Below are 12249 nucleotides of genomic sequence, written 5' to 3' on the forward strand. Positions count from 1 at the left end.
AGCCAAGAACTTCCATCTAAGGCTTCTGTTTTTTTCACCGACTGATTTTGAAGATTCTGCAGGATCAAGGTTGCACAACTCAAAGATGCCAAAGGCTACAATTCACAAAAACACTTCGCAAAAATTCACCTATTGTCTTTAAAGAAATTAACCTTGACTAATTATAGATGTGAAAATAATTACAATAAATAATAAAGTACTGCCATCTGCTTCTCCAGATAGGGTTCAAAAGTAAAAAGTTTCGATCACGTGCTGATGTTCTATAGACTGTCATGGATCAGGGGTCTGGACGAACTGCTGGAACTTTATTACATTTAGCGTTACCCTCCAACTGACCTCAATTTGAGCAGGAGCTCGGGTGAACGGTTTAAATGACAATTGTTTTAACTATTGTTTTGTTGCAGTCTGCTTTTTTTTTAATTTATTTTTTATGAAAGACGTTAGACTGTTAAGCATTCCAGCGTGTTGTGTTTTGTTGTAACTGATGCTGAATTGCAGAGAAAAACAAGACTGTTATGTGATTTTTAAGTAAATGCATTTTGTATGTAGGTTACGAAATGCCTATTGGCTTTGCATTTTTAGGTCTTGCATGATGACCTGTTATAGCTCTCTGTGGGGTTTTGGCAAACCCACCTATTGCCATTGGCTGTTAGCTGCAGCATTCAGAAATGCTGGCTTCTTACTAGTCCATTTCTGCCAAAGTCGGCACCTCTGGCCGTAGACCACATCCTCGGTCTATGGTACTTGAAAGCTCTGTATATTAGTTCTCACAGCTTGAACTTAAACTGGAGAATGCGCATCGAGGTCATCTTACGTCACACCAGCACCGAAAGGAAAAGAATATAGAAAATGCATTATTGTCAAGAAATAAGAACTAACAGCTCATATTTTAAAATGGATAGGTTTAAAATTAGGTTTAAATGTGGTTTTTTTTAATGAAAATACTTTAGCGCTTCGAGAAAAATTATGACGACTTTTGGGTAAGATCCTAAACGTGGTTAAAACAAATTCACGTGACGAGACTGTCCGTTTTTCATGGTGCTGGGGTATTTCTTGCCTGTAGTGAATGCGTAACAATTTGGCAAATACTAGCGGCATTTTGCTTTCTTTATGTAGCCGTTAGGTGTTTCGGGTTTGTTCTTGTAGGCAATTGTGCTTATTCCCTACATTTGACCCAGACCCGGCAACAGTGGCAGTAAGATGGAGGAGAGCAGCAGCCCAGAGGTACAGAGCGTACCTTTCTGGGGACTTCCCCCTTATGTATCAGTCTTGGCGATCTGGCACAGCTGTGGGCTGATGAGGGTAGGGTGGGTTTAACCACGAGGTAGCAACAGGCAATGCAGCAAGCACTTCTTGGACAGAGGGTGCATACAGCTGCCTGTAGCGCCTACATGACGCGACAGTTGGTCAGTTTGAACTTGAAAAAAAGAGCTTGCCTCTTAATACATTAATTTGTGTGCCTCGAAAGTGGAAACTGTCGGAGTGCCTCGCGAGAATCACCCGTGTGAAGACCATTGGCGGACTTGGGTGTGATGAGGCTGGGTTCTGGTGCTGTGCATGAACACGGATGCAGCACCTCGTTACATGCATGTACAAGTGTGTAAGAAGACTGCTGATCATACCTCGTCCATTGCAGTCTTTAGTGCGGAATGAACGGGTCTTCTTTGAACTTGCAGCCAACTCTACTCCTGTTGATCTGGTGACAGTCTCCTACAACTATTGCATGTTCAGTACATTAAAGCTTGTTTCGCTTCCATTATTGTGATTTAAAATCACGTAATGCTCTTGGTCCAAGCCCTCTCCTTTCAGGACCATTCCATACCCTGTAGTGTTGCGCTCTAGTTCTCGAGCGCTGCGTGACGACGCAGCGCGCGAAGATGAGCCACTGCGCATGCGCGGGACCGCGGGATTAGCCGCGAGGTTCGTTTCCCGGCGCTCTCCTTAAATACAGTTAAAATAAAGTTATACTGATAATCCTAACTTGGGGTCCTGGCAATCCTTGGTGGGGGAAGTAGCCTACCACCCCTCAGAGAACCTACAACTTTACAGTGGCGACGAGGCTGGGGACTTGCATGCTGCAAGGCGAACAGCAGAGGGGACTGGACCACAGACACACCTCGTGGCAAGGCGAAAAGTGGAAAGGACACCAGAGAGGACCGTAGGAGGACCTCCAGGGAGCAGAAGAAGAGGAGAGCGTGGCAGAGGCAGCGGCAAGACGTAGGGTGCACCAAAGAAAAGAAGGAAGATAATAGAAGGAACAGGACGGAGGAAGCCTGTCAAACTCTATAGAGAACCTGGCGGACGCAGTGGGACGCAGGGACGGTGGGGCAGAAGAACCCCGTCAACAGCAAGACCGACCGCAAGGTGAGAGCGCGGACGCGCCAGGCAGCCCGAGAGGCCCAGGAGCGGCACCGGAAGGAGGTGCCAAAATGAGCACGCAAGCATCCTCCTTGACGAATCCAATCCAGTTCCTACCGAGACCAGGAGAACCCCAAATGAAATGGGAAGATTGGAGGGAGTACTTTGAAGCGCTAGAAGGCAAAAATGGGGAGACCTTTTCCAGCGCGCGAAAGAAAAGAATCCTACTGCACCACTTGGGTCCGGAAGGGATACGAGTCTATCAGACCCTAGTACCCGCGGTCAGACCAGACGCAGATAATGATGTCTTCCAACATGCTATAGAAGACCTCAACACCCACTATCGACCCGCGGTGAGCGTCTCCATTGACAGGTACAATTTCCAGCAAAGGACGCAAGGAACAGGCGAATCCATCGACGACTGTGTGGCGGCGCTGCGGAAGTTGGCAATGACGTGCAAATATGGAACCTTAACGGATGAATTCATAAAAGACCAGATAGTTATGCACACAACCAACAAAAGTGTACAAGACAAATTGTGGGCGAATAGCGAAGCATCGCTGAAGGAAGTGATAGCGGTAGTAAAAAAGGCGGAGATGTCGAAAAGGTGCGCAGAAGCGGCAAAAAGGGAGACCATTCAACGCACCATGGTGAACAAGGTAGATGACGCAGGAACGCAGAATCGGAGCAAAACCACGCTGCCCGAAGGGAAAGGACAGAGCAAATGGAAAGGAAAACCAGGACAGTCGTGGAAGCCTGGCGGAGAGGCCAGCGCGGGGTGCTACAGGTGCGGTAGCTCGGCGCACTTCGCGCAAGACAAACGATGCCCAGCTTTTCGAGCAAAATGTACGTTTTGTGGGGTCATGGGGCACTATGAAAAAGTGTGCCGCCGGAAAACGAAGAAACACGTGGTGAAATACGTGATGCACGAACATCAAGAAGAAGAAGTCGAACAAGAGGAAGAAGACAAGATCTTGTGTGTGGACGAGCCAGTATTACAGGTCGGACAAAGGCGCTCTCGCAAACCATCGTGCGACATGCGTATAGGCGGTGTGCAAATCAAGATTGTAGCAGACTCGGGATCGCCGTACACCATAGTGCAAAGAGCAGTGTGGAAGGAAGACTTCGAGCCCAGCTTAGGCCCAGAATTAGAACCACCGGACATACGGCCAGTGTCATACACAGGGGAACCCATCCCCATGGTGGGATACAGAAAATTGACTTTTGAATTCAGGGGGAGATGTGCGGAGTGCAAGTTGTACGTAGCGGAAAGAGGCCCATCTGTACTAGGATGGATGGACCAAGGAGACCTCGGGATCAAGTTGGATCCGGGAGGAGAAACGCAGGTACATTTGACAGCGCAAGGGAGCTGGCCGGAACTGGATGAAATGAAACGGAAATTCCCTAGAGTCTTTGGAGGGACAGTGGGGAAACTAGAGAAATTCACCCACAAGATAGTGCTCAAGGAAAACTCGAGACAGGTCTCGCACAAGGTGCGGAACGTCCCGCTGGCCATTAAAGAAGCGGTGCAACGAGAACTGCGGAGACTGGAAGAAAATGGTATAATAGAAACCCATAGACCGCTCGGAATGGTTGGCCCCCTTGGTAGTAGCCACCAAACCCAACGGTAAGGTTCGGTTGTGTGTGGACCTTCGCGAACTCAACAAGTGCTTGGTGGTAGAGAAATTCCCGCTGCCGCGCATCGAAGAGATGTTGTCAAAAACAAAGGGGATAAAGTGGTTTTCTACTATCGACCTCACATCAGCGTATCACCAGATTGATCTACACCCCGCCAGCAGGAAATTAACTTCCTTCATAACACCCTTTGGATGTTACCAATTCCGCAGGATGCCGTTTGGACTGGCCTCTGCAGCGGCAGTGTTCCAAAAATTAATGCACCGCCTCTTCAAGGACATGGAGGGCATCCAATATTTCCAAGATGACATTCTGGTGATGGGGTTTGACAGGGAAGACCACGATAGAAAACTAGACAAAGTGCTACATGTGTTGGAAACCAAGGGCTTAACAGCAGAATGGGAGAAGTGCCGACTAGGGCTGATGTCGGTCACATACCTGGGACATGAAATTGAAGGGCAAGGTATTACACCCAAACGAGCAAATGTGAAAGCCATCTGTAATGCCAAAGCTCCGACCAACAAGGAAGAAGTAAGATCATTCCTAGGAATGGGGGAATATTACAGTAAATTCGTGCAACACTTTGCCTCAAAGACGCACCATCTTAGACAGCTCATAAGAGACAAGTCGACGTTCAAATGGACAGAAGAAACGCAAAAGGAATTCGAAGCGCTGAAGCGTGACATCAGCTAAGCGGTGCCCCTACAAGGATACGATCCAAACGGAAAATCCATACTGACTACAGATGCCAGCGAAAAAGGATTGGGAGCGGTCCTCATGCAAGAGAGAACAGGAGGAACGACGGAGACCCTCTATTTTGCATCCAGGTCACTGTCGCCAACGGAACAAAAGTACAGTGTGATCGAGAAGGAGATGTTAGCGGCAGTATGGGCCATGGGTAGGTTCCGCCAATTTCTATGGGGCACGAGGTTCACCCTCAAAACGGATCACAAGCCATTGGTCAAGGTGCTTACATTCAGTGGACATGCCAGCGCCACGCCGCGAATAGCCAAGATGACACTAAAACTGCTAGAATACCGATATGATGTGGAATATATACCGGGGACACTGAACAAAGTCGCAGATTATCTAAGCAGAGCGGCGGCAATGGAGGAAGCTCCCGACCCAGCAGCAGAAGAGGAAGAGATGGTGGCGGTCATGGAGGACCCGGAAAGGGTCATAAGTAGACAGGAATGGACCCGAGCGTACGAAGATGACCACGAACTAAGGGAGGTAAAGGACCACATAATTCAAGGTTGGCCGGAGAAGAGACGACTGAAGGAGACGCTCAGAAAGTTTTATGAAGTCAGAGAGGAACTGTCAGTAGGAGACGAAGGTATATTCCTATACAGAGGAGAGAGAGTCATTCCCCCGTCAGCATTGACATCTCGCCTGGTGGGACTGCTGCATGAAGGACACTTGGGGATAGTGAAAACCAAAATGAGAGTGAAACACATGTACTGGTGGCCCGGAATGGACGTGCAAGTAGAGAGGCATGTCAGAGAATGCGACCAATGCCAGAGAGCAGATAAGACACTAAATCCTCTAAGGCCGGAGCTGGGGTGTTAGACCTGTCAGCCCTTTGGGTGGTCCCTCCTCATCATTATTTATTTTGTCCCACTTTTGCCTCAAACCCTGTTTGAATTTTTCCTTTTTGGGAACCACCAGACTTTTTAGTGTTGCTGCAGATTCAGGGAGCCATTTTATCTACCCCTGAAACTTCTGTCTGAGGGCCTGAAGCACAAAATGGTGGCCACCTGTGACATCACCAGCATCCACTGGAACCTACCAGCACCTTCCAGAACATTCCAGAACTCTGTGACAGTTGGAGGCGGTTTAGAATGTTGGGAGGTTAAGAGAGAGTGTTGGCAGTTGGAGCTGGCAGTTGGCACCTGACTGGTGAAGAGTGAGCAGCACAACAGTGAAGGAGGAAGGAGTGAAGCAGCAGGGGTGGAAACTTGTGCCTGGAGTGGGGTCCATAAACCCACCCTTGATACTAGTCCCTACTGATGGATCCCAGCCTGTAGCCCTGTGTGGGAAGAAGCCAGAAAAACTCATCCTAAGGACCTGGACAGCAGGAACAGGCCTTAGAAGCAGAAAGCAGCAAGATCCTGACCTGGAAACTGGTTTCCCTGGAGTCCGGCGTCGAGTAGCCTGAGACCTGGAGCCCGAGGTGGAGAAGCGGCGCTGACTGAGGAAGCAGATGTCGTACCCGGAGCCGCCTGAGGTCGTGAGAGGGCGCCGACGGAGGTCGTGAGGAATACCAGAGGTCGAGGAGGAAGTGAACCGAGGTCGAGCGAGCGGCGTCATCGGAGGAGTGAAGTCCGCCCTCCGGAGTCGTCGGAGACCGAGGTGAAGTGTACCGGAGGTCGGGAGTGAGGATCGCACTCCGGAGTCGCCCGGAACCCGAGGAGAGGAGCACCGGAGGTCGGGGGTGAGGATCGCACCCCGGAGTCGCCGGAAGTCGACATCGAGGCCAGGCCGGCCGACGTCATCGAAGCCGAGAGCGCCATCGGACCGGAGCCGCCCGAAGTCGACATCGAGTAAGAGACTGCCCGACGCCGTCGAATCGGAGGTCGAGATCGAACCGAGGCCGCCGACATCGGACCGGAACCGCCTACCGGCGTCGTCAAGAATTGACATTGTGCCGAGGCCGCCGAGACCGAACCGGAACCGCCTCACGGCGTCGACACGACTCCAGCGGCGTCGGAACATCAGAAAAAGGGCAGTAAGTGGAGTAGAGGGCGCCTAAGGCCCTGTGGAGACCTGAGAGACTGCTCTAAGGGGCTAGGGAGGTGCTGAAACCAACCTGACTGTGCCAGGGGTGAATTGGGACTAACCTAGAGAGGTTGTGTGGAGAGAGAAAGCCAGGGCACTGGTATTCCCCCCTTGATCTACCTCAGTTTAGGCCTCAGCCTTGTCCCAGCCAGGGAGTAGAGCCCCCCTCAAGCCTTCCACAACCCTACAAGCTGTGCCTGGGCCAAATCAGCCCTTAAGAATTGAAAAGTGATCTGATTACATGAGTGTTGCTGTATACTTTTAATTATTTATTGGGGGCACTGTATTTATTGAGTTTTACCTATTTATTGCTTCACTAATATTTATTGGTCCACAGGACTTGTTGGTGTACAATATTTATTGGTATAGTATTTATTGCCTCAGAATATTTAATTGCCTGTATTACCTGCACTGATATTTATGTCCCTTATATTTATGATCACCCCTATTTATTGAATCTTCAGACAATATTTATTTGACCTGCACTATTTAAAATTTGTATATTGTGATTGACTTATTTATTTTTCCAATCAGCAACTAAGAGAAAAAGATAAAGAAAGATATTTTCATAATTTTTACGGTGTAGAGTCGTTTTTGGAACGGATGCACGCATGGTTATTGTATGGGTATATTGTATGCTTAGCACGGTGCCTGTTTCCTGACCACTCGAGCCAAGCTACCACAGTGTGTTCGGGAAGTCCATCACCACCCTGCGGAGTGGGAGTGGGCATTTCCAACATGGGGAGATTCAAGTTACCGAAGGATCCGTGGGAAGAAGTAGCGATAGACATCCTAGGACCGGTATTGGACAGCCAAGAGACGCCCCAATACCTGTGTGTTCTAGTGGACAAGTACTCCAAATGGCCTGAGATATACATACAAGAGGCGATGGATACAGAGACGGTGATCAAGTTCGTGACATCGGTATTCCTCAGGGAAGGTATTCCAGGGGTCATTTTGAGCGATAATGGGCCGCAATTCACTTCAGACAAATGGTACAAGTATGCGGAGAGGAATGGAATCAAAGTACAACACACTTCCGTGTATCATCCGGCAAGCAATGGACAAGTGGAACGATTTAATCGAGTCATCATGGGGTCCATCCAAGCAGCCATCATGATGGGAAAGGACTGGGAGAAAGAAGTGATGAGTATGGTGTGGGCCTACCGCATCACCCCCACAGGCACGGGGTATAGCCCTTTCCAAATCCTGAGGGGACGACATCCTTTCACCAAAGACAATGTAGTGTGGAGAGAGAAAACGGTAACCAGCAAATGGTCTCCGGCAGTGGTACAGCATAACTTGGAGAAGGCCCAGAAAATATATACAGAATATTATAACCAAAGGAGGAGAGTGAAGAACAACACCCTGGAGAGAGGGGAATGGGTGAGAGTCAGATCAGCAATAAAGAAAAGGAAGGGAGACAGCAAGTACAGCCCTCCCCTACAGGTGAAGTAAGTGTACGACAGGGCGACTTAGCTGAGCGACGGGAATGTGTGGTCACAAGATCGCATGTCCAAGTGCAACCGAATCATAGGATGCCCCAGGAGGCGACCGAAGGAACAGACCATGAAGCGAGTGCCAGAGAAGGTGAAGGAAACAGTACGCCTGGGGAGGAAGGAAGAAATGGAGAAGAGAGCTGGGAGACGCAGGAAGAACAAATGACTCCAAAATTCGAGGAACCGAGCAGGGATGAGAGCAGAACCCCGAAGAGGGAAGAACCGAGCATGCCGAGAAGCCAAGCAGATAGCCTGGTGAGAGAAGTACCCAAGAGGAAGGCCTCACTCCGGTAAGACGCACCAGAGCAGGCAGGGTGGTGGTACGACCCAGTCACTTACGGGACTATGAACTGGATGGGGGCAGAACTTTACGGAGGACAGTAAGACTCTATGTTGTGTTTGTAAAAGAAGGGAGATATGTAGTGTTGCGCTCTAGTTCTCGAGCGCTGCGTGACGACGCAGCGCGCGAGAACGCGTGAAGGTGAGCCACTGCGCATGCGCGGGATTAGCCGCGAGGTTAGTTTCCCGGCGCTCTCCTTAAATACAGTTAAAATAAAGTTATACCGATAATCCTAAATTGGGGTACAGGCAATCCTTGGTGGGGGAAGCAGCCTACCACCCCTCAGAGAACCTACAACTTTACATACCCGATAAGGGGATTCTTGCCTTTCCTCGGTTGAGGACATTTGAATGTGGGCCGTTTACGTAATCAATGTTTTATTTTAAAACCTTGGCGGTCACTTTACCAAAATACCAAGCTAAGTAAAAGAGCACAGCTTTGAGGAGTAAATACGCCAAACCAAGCCCAGTCTTGGTGTCATTAATTGCCTGGCATTTACATACGTCACAGGATTAGGTTTCAAGCATAATTTTATGATGTCTTTAATTTCCTGGCATTTAAATACGTTACAGGATTAGGTTTCAAGCACAGTCTTATCATGTCATTAAATGCCTGGCATTTACATACATCACAGGATTAGTTTTCAAGCACAGTCTTATGATGTCATTAATTGCCTGGCATTTAAATACATCACAGGATTAGTTTTCAAGCATAATCTTATGATGTCATTAATTTCATGGCATTTAAATACATTACAGGATTAGGTTTTCATTTCCGCATTTAGCCCCTGAAAAAAAACTTACTTATAGCCCACAGAAGTGTTAATAGAAAGGAAAAGAATATGAACTACGTGGTGATAATTGATGCTTCTGATAGGAAGCCATGTGATAACAAATCATATGTGTTATTGGTAACTAGTGCTTTATAGCGTGTTTCCCGCACCATCTGAACTATAAATGATGATTCAAACAAACAAGATCCCATTCCTCTTACTGATACGCAACAGACAGACGTATTTTTCTTACGGAGAAAATTAATAAATTAGGTGCATGTCCTGGATAACCGAAGCTGTAACTTTTAGAAGCCATGTACAAGCATTTCCTGTGTTTGATCGACGGGATTGACGCTTAACTGCGTCCCTTACGGTCTTCAGCCGTCCGATTGTCTTTGTAGTAATCAGTAACAGCAGCCACGCCATTGTACCATGAATTAATACCATCACGTCATCTGCCTTTCTGATCGGTGGTCAATAACTGCCCTTACACTACCCTAATTGAATGATGCTCGTTCTTCAGTGATTTCACAATTACATGGCCGTTGGAAATCACTGCATCTATTGTGCCACACTTCTTACAGCAGCTCTCGTTCTGGTATCGCACTCATGATTTAGGAAGTGGGGTAAGCAAGTAAATGAGTGTAATGCTTCACTTGATCCCAGCCTCTGTTATAAACGCCTTCCAGTCTGTCAGTTTTTGCTCAAAGTGCTGCTACAGGCTAGGCTTCACCACATGCAAATGAGCCTTACTGCAGGGCCGCCAGTATACTCTGCACCACTTAACTTTACTCCACTTAACTCTAACCCACACTACTACACAACACTCCACTCTACTAAACTCTATACTACTATACTCCATTACAATATGCTCCACTGACACTCTAACCAGCGGTGTCAAACACAAGGCCCGCGGGCCGAATCCGGCCCGCCAGACCTCGTCATGTGGCCCGTGTAGCTGCCGCCGGCCGCCAGCCTTCACCGTTTATTCTCGCTTTTATTCTGAAGCCTTCACCTTATTCTCGAAAGCCGCCTCTTCAGTGCATGCGCGGCCGCCTCTTTAGCGCATGCGCGGCCGCCTCTTCAGCGCATTGCGCGCCAGCCTACAAGCCAGGGAACGTCTGGTGTAGCATATCTAGGACCCTCTGGGCCGGGTCTCTCGGACTGCTGGCAATAATGGCCTCATGAGCGATGCTGTCTGGGCCTCTCAGCAGTGTGCTTCTGGCACAGGGGCTCTCTGGACACGCCCACTTTCCACTGCGGCTTCAGCTCGGCCCACCGCGCTGCGCATGTTGCAGAAAGTACCTGGCTGGATCAGAGGTGCCGACGGGGCTGGCCATCCAGTGTAGGCTCCCCTGGCTTCACTCTCATAATCGTGACAAATTGGGACATGAAACACAGGTGAGAACCCAGAACTTCTTGGAAGTCATCACAAGAAATGTGTTTTACATGGTTTAAAAAGGAAATACGGCAGTAATTACTCACTTCCCACGTGTCAAATGGCCTGTTGCCAGTTAATTCTGCTTTATTATTTTGTTGCACTGTTGTGTAGAGAAACAGGCCTCACACTCCGTGCACAACATTTTGCATCTATTGCCAGATCTGAACCGCAAGACTTGACCTCTGATGTCCCACAGGGCTCAGTTTTGAGTCCTTTGTTTAACATCTACGTCCGCCCTTTGGCTGATGTAGTGGAAAGCTGCGGCTTGACCCTTGTTTCCTAAGCAGATGATGCACAGATCATCTTTACTTTGTCATCTTCACAGAATCATGCACCTTCTGACCTTAACCTGGGCTTGAAAACGCATTTCCGCGTGGATGAATAAAAACTTGCTCAAGTTCAATGGGGATAAGACGGTAGTCATGATTCTGTGAAGCCACTTCTCTCTCTGGGACTCACAACATTGGCCAGCATCTTTTGGCTTCTCTGACGACTCCTTCGCCAAAGGTAAAAAACCTGGGATTCTGTAGTGTAGGGATGAGACACTTTCCATGAAGCCTCAGGTGATCATGGTGACTGCCACTTATTTTTCTGTGCTTAAGTGACTAAGAAAGATAACCTGGATGATAACAGTCTCAGCCCAAAAGAGGGTGATCCAGGCCCTTATTTTATCCAGATTAGACTATGGCAATGTGTTAAGTTGCTGGCAAGATCGGTTGCAGGAAGTACAGAATGTGGTTGCTAGGCACCTGCATCGCCTTCCAAAATCGGCCTCAGCCTCTCATCTTCTACATGAGTTGTACTGGCTCACAATCTCTAAGCACATTAAATTTAAAGCCCTGTGCTAAATGTTCAAGGCTAAAGCTGGACTGGGACCCCGATACATCCAGGGCTTGCTGGTACTTCATCACCCAACCTGAGCTCTGAGATCTCCGAATCGAGCCTTTGTTTAATCATGTGTCCAGATTTTGCCTGGCCTGCATGAAAACAGTGTTTGGCAATATTTGTATGTTTAAAAAAAAAAAAATTGCTGTCTGTTACCAAAAATCATTTTTCAATAAATTGTACAATAATTGTACATTTGAATATCTACTTGCCATTATTCTGACTATGTTTCTGCGTTCAGAGCTAGTTATTACTGTCTTACACATGATTATTACAAAAAACAGTAATAATTGAATGCAGTGACAATAATTTATGTTTATGATAATAAATAGTGGACACATAGTCCTACAGATACAACCGGCCCTTTGAGGGTGACCAAACTGCTGATGCGGCCCCTGATGAATTTGAGTTTGACACCCCTGCTCTAATCCATTATACACACTACACGGTCCAGTACTATACTCCACTATCTGCCACTCTACACTAGTTCACTCTACTACGCTCTGCGCCACTCCCTCTATACACTACATAGCATTTTACT

General features: G+C 48.1%; 1 protein-coding gene across 1 annotated transcript in view; it reads right to left on the bottom strand.

Annotated features, from left to right (window-relative positions):
- LOC146863424 (uncharacterized) overlaps positions 1-12249 on the bottom strand; it is a 177348-nt gene that overhangs the window by 22564 nt on the left and 142535 nt on the right. The window lies entirely within an intron of this gene.

Source organism: Triturus cristatus, chromosome 2_2, assembly GCF_964204655.1.
Source record: "Triturus cristatus chromosome 2_2, aTriCri1.1, whole genome shotgun sequence".
NCBI classification, from domain to species: Eukaryota; Metazoa; Chordata; class Amphibia; order Caudata; family Salamandridae; genus Triturus; species Triturus cristatus.